The sequence below is a fragment of the Geospiza fortis genome, unplaced genomic scaffold, assembly GCF_000277835.1.
Source record: "Geospiza fortis unplaced genomic scaffold, GeoFor_1.0 scaffold138, whole genome shotgun sequence".
NCBI classification, from domain to species: Eukaryota; Metazoa; Chordata; class Aves; order Passeriformes; family Thraupidae; genus Geospiza; species Geospiza fortis.
Genome location: NW_005054307.1, coordinates 5,278,379 through 5,291,422, shown reverse-complemented (window position 1 = coordinate 5,291,422; position 13,044 = coordinate 5,278,379). Strand labels below are relative to the sequence as shown.

The following is a 13,044-nucleotide window of genomic DNA, read 5'->3' as shown; positions in this document are numbered from 1 at the left end:
CAACCCGTAAGAGAATCAATCAAAATCTTACCCTGCAACAAACCCATCCACCTTTCCTTTATTTCCTCCCCTCATGTGGCAAAACTGGTATTTCAAAGTCTCCACTCTTCCTGTGCTTGTGTCAAAAAGAGAGAGGTCAGGAGCCCTGCTGGAGCTGGCAGAGCTCAACCCCATTCACCCCCTTCCTGCCCAGGCTCACTGTTGTTTTGATGCTCCAGCTAAAGAAAATCTCTGCAGATTTTTTTTGTCCTCAGAATGAAGCTTCCCACTGCTAGCCTTGGGAGACACAGAACATCCCGGCTGGGCAAGAGCTCTTTATGGATATTTCTAGTGCTCTGAGGGAGAAGGGAAAAAAAAACAAACTACAGCAAGTTTATGGTAATTGCTTTAATGAGGCAAAGCCCTTTAGAATGCAAACATGCTCAACAATACACAAAGAAACAATCAAAAAAAAGTGGTTTATACAGGCTGTTTTATAAGAAGGTAATAAAAGCAATTGTATGGCATACTCAGTTGCATAAACAGGCTCACCATGGAAGGTGTTTGTGTGAGAGCATGACTATGAATACTTAATTGCTTTCTTATTCTTATTTTCAGTACAAAATACTGCAATCAAAATTTAATCTGTGACTTGATTTTAAAATAAAAATGTTATATTCCAGTCTCCATTGTTGTAAATATAATGAAGCATGGTTTTTCTGTTAAACAGTATTTAATTTCTTACTCTTTGTAAGAGGTATAACTGTGATTAATGTCTATGTCCCTGGTAATATCAAAATGTTTTTCAAATGCAGGATCATTATTCCTCTTCATATGAAAGGCAGAAGACCAAAATGTTTAAAAGGTCTTCATTCATGACCCAGCTGGAAGTCATGCAAACCTTTGGTGAGATCCTTGTATGGCTGCTAATCCTGTTTGAACCAAGGCCCAAAAGCAGTGCAAATTTCAGATCTATTTTCATTCACACATGTCTTCTGACAAACACAGTCAGTACAAAAGAAAAGTGTAAGGAAATATGAATTTGGGGACCTCAATAAATTGCAAAATACAAAACTGAAAAATTGCCACCCAATTTCCCTTAACTCTCAGGAGAGTAAATTACTCAGACAAAAGGCTTGTATGAATTGGAATACAATCTGGTGTATCTGGAATGTTGTATTCTGCATCTGGAGATTTCTTTTTAATATGTAGTATGACATTTGTGCCTTAGTGACATCTAGACCAGAGTAATTTTCAAATACTTAGGTATAAGAAGTCATTTTTATTTCCTCTTAACTTTCTGCTTTAGTGAGAAATACAGAACTGTCAAAGACCTGTTGAGCATATAAACTGAGTGATAGGTCTAAAAGATTTAGGGAATAAGACTGTCTTATACAAGAAAATGAATATCTGGATGAAAAAAATATATTCATTAATGGTTTGTACTGTAGAGGCTGAACACATTGCTGAGAAATAACATGACAGTAATACCAGAAAGGCCAGAGTCACTCCCAATGAAAATGGATGTCTCTAGGAAAGAAGTGACACTTTCTGGTTTCAAACTAACAGCAAAAAATGAGTTTAAATTTGATATATTATTTTATTTTTTTAAAAAATAATTTCCTCCTATAATACACAGAAAGAAGTAGCACTTTTTCAGTTCACTAGGCATATAAGAATTCCTATCCTTGAAATCAAAGGACTCCCTGTTAATGCTACAGGCCATCTGCCAAACTGGAAATGTCATTTTTATTTTTACCTTTCTCATCCTTACAGACAGCATAATGCTGTCAGGAATCAAGCAGGTACCATTAAGTGTTTCCTGCTCACAATTTCATGATCATATTTTAATATGTTGCATCACTGATGCCCAAAAACTGTTCACATGAAGAAAAAAAATAAAATTAAAAAAAAGACAAGGCAGAAGTTCTCAATATGTCCTATCCTAGGGAAAGTAATATTAACACTTTCCATCTTACTACAGTAGAACTACTGCCTAGGAGAATAAAGGAATCTTAACTAAATTGGTGAATACTTTAAACTACCTAAGAACTGCAAGAAGAATGTAGACTTTCCTATAACCAAACCCTGATGAACTTGCATGCCAAAATCAGCCTTTCCAGGCACTTATTGGCAGGGTGTCTAAGGGACCAAGAACTCCCAAACACCAACTGTTGACCTTTCAGCAATGTATCTTAGCCTCTTGTTAGACATCAAAATCAAATTGTTTGCTGGTATCTATCCATCTTTGACAATTAAAGGCAACCAGCTTAATGATGGTACTCATTAGACCAAAGACCAAACGTTTGCTGAGAGAGTAAAGGGTATCTAGGTTTGGATTACATATTACACAGAAAGATCTAGCACACTAATCTGAAATTTTTGGAAGGAATAGAGATCATGCTTTCCTTTTAGTAGTTAATTCTTCAGGGATCAGAAAGCAAGTCTACAACCAAAAATCTAAACAAACCAAGAGAATCTGTAATACTCTAGAGAAGTGGAATTTAAAAGACAAGTCATTCAGTCTGATGAGGTAGATGGGTGTCTGGAATCATGCTAAATGTTGTCAGCCTTCAAGGTCAAGGAGTCAAGCAAGGGCAGACAGAAAGTTAGTCACGAGGTAATATCTGCTTACAAGGACCTGTGAAGAACAGCCAGGTATTAGCCATGAGGAACTTTCTAAAAGATGTGTAGTATTAACAAGCCCCCAAAACTAATCAGAGAGGCTTGGTGAGATGCCACCATATTATTATCTCACTGATCCTAAATATATTGGCTTTAGGATCTGAAAGTAGACTTTATCAATGTATGGTTTTTGGCATAGAGGAGTTGCCAAAATTTTCCACCTCAATCTCTTGACAGAGATGTCTTGTTACAGAAATCAGGCTACAGAGAAGGTAGTCATAGATAAACCGTATACTGCTCTTTTGACACTCTCCTGCTTTGGTTTCCCCCTTTCTAATAGGAAGCTCTCTGCTCTGGGAGCTCAGGTGGGTTCATCCTCCATCAGGATATCAATCTAAGCCACCTAATAATGGTCCATGATTACCTTGGAGAGGTCTCCATCCCTGCGCCGCCCTCACAACAATGCCTCCCAATGGCACCACCCCCACCACAGCAGCCTTCCCAGTGCTGTGGGGGCTGAGGAGAGAGAAATGCAAGTGCCTGCCACGTGTGAGCACCCTGAGCAGGGTACTGACTGCAGGCAGCAGCCCACTGTGGTGCTCCATGTTCAGTAAGAATCAAAATAGAGATGCCAACAGACACAGCTTGGCTTGTTTTGCATTGCTGGTTGATATGTAAGATAGTAGTGAGATATCACTCTCTGGATGTGAGCCTGCAGTCAAACCAGGTTGCCTGGTTTGGCTCTATGTGATGTAACACATTCATGACCATATCTCAGTCACATGTAAGCTCTCTCAACCTCACTAACAGAGTCTGCACACTGATCAAGCCCATAACAAGGGTTTCATAAAGCATTGTAATTCAAGTCTTTGGGAGGTGTAAATGGGTGCAGTAGCTATGGTCAAACCCCATTTCCAACAGCTCTTCCTCTTTACCTCTGTTTTTATCACACTTGCATTGGTAAAGTTGCTCACTGAAGTAAAAAAAAAAAAGCTAGTTTCCTTAGAAGAAATATTGCCCAAGAGCAGTTTACATCATATGTTATCTGGAAGGTGTTCTGTGAAACATCGTAATAATTGCTTTTCCTGGACTGAGACACTTATTAGTAGCAGCTAAAGTTAACAGATTGGAAGATTGCCTGAAGATGATGGATGGGTTTTCTCAGATAGTAGATTTCTGGTCATTTTCCATGGCAGCTGTAAATTAAAAAATAATATAAAGTTAAGCAGTGTTAGGATAGAAGTCACAAATACTACACGGCTACTGACTTGATCATTAATCATCCTAAATTAATGTTAAAGTGTTACTATGATGAGCCAAACTTTGCCCTGGGCTGTATGCAGAAGTTACTCATTGATTGCAAACGGGAAACAGCACATGTAGGTGAACACTGAATTCAGCCAACTGCTTGTTTGGTTTGCTGAGGTTTTTTAATTACTGCTTGAGGGAGACGGAGATGTTTCTGTTTTAGGAATCTCCTTTCATAACAGTGATCTGGAAGAAAATTATCAAGAGCCATCCTCTGATGTGCAGTCAATACTCCAGGTTATTGCAACAATATTTCTATGTATTTTTAAAGCTGAAGACCATTAATTCCCTCTAGAATTCAGGAGTCATTTGATCTGTCTGATGTTCACTTTAAGGTTACTGCAGTCAAAAAATAATTTATTTTTAGGCAGAATGAAGGTTTTTGTCCACAACTGAAATTCCTTCTAAGCCAAGCAATAATTTTCTGTAGACTTTGTCCTAATTTATCCTGGCATTTTTGATGAAGTCAGGTGTCTTCTTCAGATGATTAACTAGAGAGGAGGTGCCAGAGGCACACATGTTGAAAAAAACTCAAACCACAAGAATCAAATCTGATGCAAATGAAGAAGTCTTGCACTCAGAGACACCATAATGATTCCTTACCTCGGCAGAATGTGGAGGTCAGAAAAACTGTCATGGCCATGGCAAGGTCATGGAGACACACAGACCTTTGCCTTGTGAGCATCTAACTCTCCTCAGCCCCTTTTGCACTGTTATACTAATTGCTTAGGCATGTTTATGTTATACATGCTTTAGTAATAATGTATATTAGCTATAGGACATTACTTAGTCTCGTATTTAATGTCTTTCAGACCTTAGGTACAAATGCTCCACAGTAGTTGCATTGAAAACAATTTAACTTGAATGCCAACCACAGAATACTGTTAGCAGCAGGTTTTCTCAGGGTGATTTACTTCTGTTTATCCACAGGGTTTGGTAATAAATACATATATTTTGGGACCCTAGGTACATTAAACATACTCAATAGTCAGAGCTTGTAGAAGTTATTTCTCTGTCATTGCATTATAGCTAAATTGGTTGCGCACATCTCATTCAATTATGCAACTTGAAGAATACCAACAACACAGATTCCTGATTTCAATAGTGCATATGCTTGTTTTAGTGCTTACAATGGATCAGCTTTTAGCACGAGACACTAAAATCATCATGCTTTGAATTTTGGAGTCACAATTTCAAATGTAATACTGTCTTTGTGTGTGTGTCATTAATGGCTTTTTCTGCTTTCTGGATATATACTATAATATTCAGCACAAATCAAAGTGAAGACTGGAAGGCAACTCACAATGGATATTTGCAGTTAAGCTTTCACACCATCAAATTCTTTACTGATATCAGCTTAGTTAAGTAGTTATTCAACCAGTAAAAAAAACATGCTCAAAAGCCAACTAAAGTATTTTCTGTTAAATCCTGATGGAGAGAAAGTTCCAGGTCAAGTCTATCAAGACTCTTCAATGGGACTCCTTTACTGGTAGTTATTCTACATGGAAGCCACTCTGCTAGTATAGTAGTACAGAAGGAACAAGGAGAAAGGAATAAAAAAACATGCTCAAAAGCCAACTAAAGTATTTTCTGTTAAATCCTGATGGAGAGAAAGTTCCAGGTCAAGTCTATCAAGACTCTTCAATGGGACTCCTTTACTGGTAGTTATTCTACATGGAAGCCACTCTGCTAGTATAGTAGTACAGAAGGAACAAGGAGAAAGGAAGGGTTAAATTCATATCCATATGAATTGACATACTATTCTGATTCTAGTATTTTATAATAGCAAAAAAACATATCAAATGGATTAAAAACTGTCTGATGGATCTCGAAAAAACAGGCATGCACTGGAATTTGCAGTTGAATGGATGTTCCCAATGTTCCTTTGAGTTCTGTGCAAGGCTTCATGTTCTTTAATAACATCACCAATGGCCTTGTAAACATATCCCTAAATACAATCTCTGAATGACATGAGTTTGGCAGATGATGAAAACTGGGCAGTCAACAGAAACCAGGAATGGTAAAGGAAAGAACCACAAAGTTATTCAAACAAGAATTCCTTGCAGTAGACAAAAATCAAACTAAAAAATAAGTAATTCCATGTTGATTTTATCAGGAGGAAGATGGGAAGACGTTAGTTGTTCTCAGGAGAGATTCACAGCAGGGAAATACCAAGTTAAAAAGGACTCTTCCACCTAGCAGAAGCACCAAGGGCTGGAAACTTAAGCCAGACTGAAAGTAAGGTGCCTTTCTAAGAATAAAGGTGATTATGAGTTTGAGAAAAAATTACCAGATACATTTTATGAGCTCTTAAGGCCAAGAAGAATATTCCTTTCACCAAAACTAGATTTTTTTAAATTTAACATAAGAAGAGATAGTGGAGATAGTGGAGATATAAGCAAATTTATCATATTTTATGAATATAAATACATGCAAATTTAACCAGAGCCAACAATTTCTCATCTGCCTATGATATGTCTCATTAAGAAAACTGCCTTTTAAGAACTGTCTTCTAAAGACATGGGTTATCATTGTTTAATCTTAAGAGATATTATTAAATAAAAGGTTTATCAAACATTTTTGTACAGTTTAGAAAGTTTAATACAGCGTAAAATACAACTTGTCATGCAACATTGCAAATTTCTGGAGAGAGCAGCCTTTGTTTTTTAGATACAAACCTGAAGTAAAATACTGCCACCATATATGCTTCAAAATACATGTGTGCTCTGGTGCTATTTTTAAAATAGTTAGGATCATAATATATCTTCAGATACTTTCTGCTCCTATCAAATAACAATTAATAGCTGTTAGCATCCTTCCTTCTTCCATTTTGTAACATGTTATATCTTCCAGAAACTTGCTAGGCCAGTGACATTAATGAAAACAGAGAGTAAATCCATTCAAAACAATGTGAGTAAAAGCAGAATCTGTCTGTTTGCTTTTGCATGGTTAGAACAAAAAGCTCCATTGCTGCTTTTACAGCTAAAGAGCATTTTATAATGAGCTCTGAAATTTTTGGGAAATTCGGATTACAATGTTGGTTTAACATCAGACAGTCCATTGTTTAGATGTAGGATCACTGTGATGTCCGGTCTCTGAAAAGTTTAGTTTTCCTTTTGATATTAAAAAGACCACTGAAATAATCCACAAAGAGCTCAGGCCTCAGGAAAGAAGTCTGAAAAACAAACACTGTAAAAGATCGGTAAGACCCGATTATGTGGCTGACAATTACATGTGATAACAATTAAAATTATCTGATTCCAACCACATGGCATCTTAATACAGCAGATCTCCAAGTAAATAACATGTCACATAATAGGTTTTGATTGATGTTGTCAGCAGCCCTTTGAATGTTACAGATACCTTCCCATCAGTGCCTTAGAAACCAGTGGAGACTGGCTGACCTCAGCCTAACCTGAAATTATTTGCATGTACCTAAATACCCTAGTTCTAACTGCTTGGTAACCTAAAATTCTTCTTTTACTAAATAGATACTTGTACATGGTGTCCACCTCCTTCCTCCCAGTTGTAAATAACTTTGCTAATATATGCACTTGTGGTTTTAATGAAAACCCTAGATGCTTTCTGAGAGGCCTTTCAGTTACCTGCCAGTACAGATCTGGGAACATACATCAGATATCAAGCCAGCTGAAGCACTCCAAACAATTTTTAAAGTCCATGGCTTGGCTGGCATAGGGGACCAAACCAGGGAGAACACGGAGCTGCCAAGGAGCTGCCTCTGAGCAGCATGAGGTTACTTTGCTGCCAACTTTAATTTGCGTTAAAAAAAATAGGGATGAGTTAATGATTGCTAAACCAACAAATCATCCACCTATTGGAGGAGCCCCAGAGGACATCCTGTCTCCAGCAGTGATGTACCCAGTAAGAAAACACATTGTCACATTGCCTAGAATGGGCATACAAAAAGCAGAGGGGATGGGAGCAGGAATTTGGAGTATTTTCATGGTGCCAAGTCTCCACACATGTTCTTGGCTTAGCCTCACGCTCCTTATTTTCCTCTAGACTAACCCAAGAGCTACTCTTCAGATCTGTGATGCAAGTTTTATTGTTTCCTTCTGTATACTGTTAAGTGGGAAGTGAAACAAAATGTCTTAAAAATGAATTGAGGAATAATACCATACATTTGTTAGAAGGACAGTTTTGCTACCATTGTTGCTTTTAAAAAACAACTTTTTCTACTTTGGCATCTAAATCAGGATTTCAACATCACAGCTGGAAAAGCAGCTGTCTTTTCTAACCAGGGCTGCCACAAACACAGCTCTCCCACTGTAGGATATAGAGTCAGCAGCTTGTTGAGAATGAAGCTTTAGTTGAGATATTGCAACTGTTTAGAAGGTGTTGCTGAAGGTGAGCAAGAGCCTTACGAGTTATTCGTATCAGTTTCACTGGTCTAAAAAAGCATGTTATGCAGCCATGATCCAAGGTCCTGCCTGTGATATAAATATATTGGGTTTTTAACCAATATGTTGTCATTTTCCCCATTCTTTATACCAGACCACGCTGATGAGAAAGAAGAATATGAAACAACAAAACTCATGAGCAGACAAGGCAACTCAGCAGTCATACTTGACACCTCAGTCATAAACGTGTTTCTGTCCTGAGTAACAGTTCTACAGGTCAGGCACAGTTTTCTCTAAATGGCCTTCCCAGTAAGCAACAGTCATGTGACTGCTCCATGGATGTCATCTTAATGTAAAGGAAATATATCTGGTTTCCAATGATGAAAAGAGAAGAATTATCTACATGGTCCATGCTAAATTAGAATCATGTATTTCTTCCTGGCAAAGAAAGTTGCATTTGCTGTAGGTATGCACCAGAACTGTCAGCACCATGGGAGAGCAGGTTCCCAGAAGAACAGCAAAGCACCTGCTCATTGAAGTACACCAAACTTATGTATGAAAACTCTCCATATTCACACACCTCTAAACCTTCAACACTAATCAGACAGCCACATTCCTTGTCCTGAACTCCAGAGGACGCTCCAAAAAATCAAGTCACGTGATACTTAGACTTTACAGAGAAAAGATCTCGATGTTGTATAAGAATACATCAGACAAAATGGCCAAATCATTACAGAACCATTGATAGAGCGATGAACAGAGTACATAAACAAGCCAAACTGTACAAAACCAGATGTAGCCATGCATCTGTAAAGATGTAACCATATTCATTTTCTCTGAAGAACAGCATGACAGAGGTAGTTCATCTGGTATTGTTTTCCACCCCTGATGTTCAAGACTATACACTCAGAAGCTACTTTACAAGTATAACATTTGTGCAGCTGAAGCCTGAGCAGAGGTGATTAGCATGGGAGCAGGGCCTCTCATTTTCTTCATGCAGAGCATAATACAAAGGGACTTTGATCTTTAGGGGGATCTCTACCACAGTGCAAACTAATAATGATGTTAACACAACAGTAATAATAGGTACAGATAGCAATGCTGAACCTTAAACATGTATCCATTATAAACACATAAATATTCAGTTGTCTACTGTAAGAGCACAGGTCACATACTCTTTAGCTTCATTTCCCTCCTACACATCCAAAAGTAGGCAGAAAAATATTGAAATATATTTATTTGTCAGTAAACAGTATCTTTTCAAATTGGCATGGCAGAAATTTGAAGAATCAGGCTGCTAATGTGAAACTGAGAATGTATACAATATTAGAAGCAAACAGAATATTTGAGCTGTAGAAGAATCTCCAGAAAGAACCAAAATGACAGAGATATTATTTTAAAGTTGTACAGGACGGGTTGTGAAAAATCTAAATTCCCTGTAATGTTTTCAAAAAGTTAGCATCTACCTACAAATCAGCTGGGGGGCTCAGATTATTATTCTATTGATTCTGTATATGACTTTCTGGTTTTTTATGATGTTTTTATTTGTTTGGGTTTTTTCATGTTTGGGGGCTTTGATTTGCCTGGTTGGTATTTGTTTTCTTGTTTTTTGGAATAAAGGATAAATGACCAACCTATAGCCTCCAGGCCAGCTTCCAAAGGCCAGAATAGCTTATCCAACCAATAGCTACATTTTGCTGCCCTGTCCTTTACTGAGGCCTTCAGTCAGAGGCAAAAGATTAATTGCAAGCTGTTAAATTGACAAAAAAAGTGGTCAGAAGCTTGGTCTTTGCATTGCTTTTGCCCAAGGCTCTCTGGCCTCTACACCATTACAAACCAGGATTTACATCCATCCTAACTGGGGCACATCCCCACCACATGATGGACAGGTGATGTGAAAAGCCCTCTGACAAAAGTGTGAGTGAACCTCAGCCTTGTTACAGGCACTACTTGAACTCCTCATCCCTTACCAAAATAAGCATTTCTGAAGAAAGGACTTGCGTTTTAATTTTCTAATGGATATGCCTCTCATTGAGTTAGAGGTTAGAGCACATATTTCTTCCTTAAAATGACACAATCCTCCAAATCAAAAGGCTGAGATTGACACAAGGAATGTGGACTACATATTTATGGAGTAAATACAACTATTATTTGTTGCCAGATCTAACATACCAGAACAAGGATTTGGATATACATATCACCAGTCTAGCACTTTCCTGAAGTTGTGTGTAGCGCTTTTCTGTCACAATGTTTCATCCATGATATCTATATTTCAGATGCATGCAGAAAAAGAGCATCCCTGCCTTGGCAAATAACATGCCAAGAACAAAAGGGCTAAAAAAGGCCCAGGAAGTAGAACATTCAGAAGGTCATCAACAGTGTCATTTTCTGCAGGCATCATAGCAAGAGACTAGGCAGATTGAATGTGGAGAAGGTAGGGGCCTGGTGAAAGAATTCAGGGACACTGAATAATACCAGTGGGGCTGCATAGAAGAAGCCAAGCATCTCTGTTATTTTCTGCTAAAAGTGAATCAGTTGAGCTCCAAGTGACTGAAAAGTGATGAGCTAGTGCTTCAGAGAGGGGTTGAAAACAGGGAGGTGGGGCTGTTTGCATAGTTTTGTTTGGCATGGTTTCATTGTTCACAAAAATAAGGGGAAAAAACAATATTCCAAAACTCTTTCTGGGCAGTTAATAATTATTTTTCTCCCTTGGATTACAACACACATAAATATCAACAACCCTTTTGGCTATGTTGGCCTGGAGCCCTAGTCAGGCTTTCCATGTGGAGTTCCTAAGGAGCTGTCCCACTTGATGCATGTTGAAAGCCTCTCCCCTTAGAAATGCATTTGGGCTGGTGCCTTGAAGGGACATTTGAAACCTTCCTATGCTGCTTTGCTTTTTTTTTCCCGTTCTTGTTGTCAGGCTCATCATGCTGAGTCATATCTGCATCTAGATCATCATGATTATCCTGAAATGTCAGCAGCTGCTCTTTTCACCCCCATATGGTGCCAGATTTAGGATGAGGTTTCCCTAATGCATAAACAATGACTATAATTGTGGTTTTTGACAACCAAGGTATTGCAGAGATGTTATTCTGTTGTAAAAAACCTGCATTTCCACAGTGGTAATGAAGGGGTGGGTCATAATGACCCATATGTTTCTTTGTATTTCTCTCCAAAGAAAGCCTATGACATAAGTGAATCCCTGTCAGCATGGCTTTTGGCCATCAGATGTTGTTTGACACGGGAAACATCTAAAAGCTTTAACAGCTAATAGCTTCCTAACAGTAAGAGCATTATTTTCCTAATTCCAGAGATGGTTGTTTGATAGACAAAAACTGGCTTTAACCTCTATTGTCTTAATTCAGATGTAATTTCCTTGCAGTCTGCAGAGAGTCTTATCCCTTAGTGTTGCTTAAAGTTACAAGCTCTCTTTAAAAGCCAGCTAAAAAAAAGCTGAGGTATCAGAGAAATCAAAAAGAGAACAAACAAACAAACAAAAACCCTAGTAGGATTTGACAAAAGAAATGAAGAAAACAAAGCTCTATCTCTTCTTTCTTTTATGGATGTACATCAAAAGTATTTCCACTATCTATTATCTGTGGAGACAGAAGATAGTAGAACTGTCAGTGAGAGGGGAATTTAGTCCCAGCACGTCCATTCTGTATTTTAGTGCCAAATAAAGCAATACAGAGATAAATAAAAGATAAGCGAGTAGAAAATCTTGTGAGGGCAAAGAGAGGGTGAACATCATGTACTATTGTTCAAGACTGGGAGAAGAGGCATTGAAGCTGATGGAAGTAACCACCACCCTTCATCTGAGATAACAGAGCCAAGTAGTTCTTTGATGAGGTAATACAGGTTTCTGAGACAAGGCAAAAGTACACCCTAAATCTTGAATAATGTCGACAGATGGTGCTGATGGTTATTGCTTTGGGTAAGGGTGTATTTGTGTGTATGCATGTACAAGAAAACAAGGTAGCTGAAACAGAAAGAGAAATAAACTCTAAACAGAGCAGCTAAAAGGAAACTATCCGGGCATAAAGCCTAAAGGGAGAACTTACTGGGAATACTGAACACACAAAAAAAAGTGATGCTGTAAGCAAAGATACTGTCTTTGGTGGTTTTGATTGCATCCGCAGGCTGAGAAAGGGAAGCTGGCATGTTCTTTGTAAATAGGTAGAACTGAAGCCAAGAAAGGGCCTGACTCCATCAATGGTTTAGCTTCCTAACCAGAACAAGGTCTGATATGTGACCATCTGTGTCAAAGGAAGAAATATTATAGATAACAAAGCAGACTAAAGGAAAGGGTACAGACAAACCTATGGTGTCCTGAGAAAGCTAAGGATGTTGTAATGAATTAAATCTTCTTGTAGTGAATCAAAAGTCAGATGTACAGAAATTATTGCAAATGCAAAATGCTTTACCAGATAGAAACACTGGCACTCCATTTTTAACTAAAAGAAGCTCCCCCAAAGATTAAATGAGCCCTCAGAAACTAGACTAAGAAGGTTCTATTGTTCTGCAGGCTGGGAGGTTCAGGTTCAGTGAGACAAAAGTGGGAGGCAAGATCCAGGGCAGTGTTCCTCTGTGAGAACAAAGTCCCTCCAGGCTCACCATGTAGGTGCTTCGGCCTCATACCCAAAGCTGGCTCATACAGCTAAGCCCTAATTAGGTGCTTAAGGTACCATCCACTCCTTCCCCTGAAATAATCAATACGACCAGATGTCACGTACCAAATGGTACACAAAATGCCAGAGAGGAGTCTACC

General features: G+C 38.3%; 1 long non-coding RNA gene across 1 annotated transcript in view; it reads right to left on the bottom strand.

The window, feature by feature from the left end:
- Nucleotides 1-372: 372 nt before the first annotated feature.
- The window catches only part of LOC115949569, a 32,125-nt gene continuing 19,453 nt past the window's right edge, over nucleotides 373-13,044 (bottom strand). The window contains exon 2 of the long non-coding RNA XR_004083010.1: nucleotides 373-3,800. This is a non-coding gene — a long non-coding RNA (uncharacterized LOC115949569). The remainder of the gene's footprint in view (nucleotides 3,801-13,044) is intronic.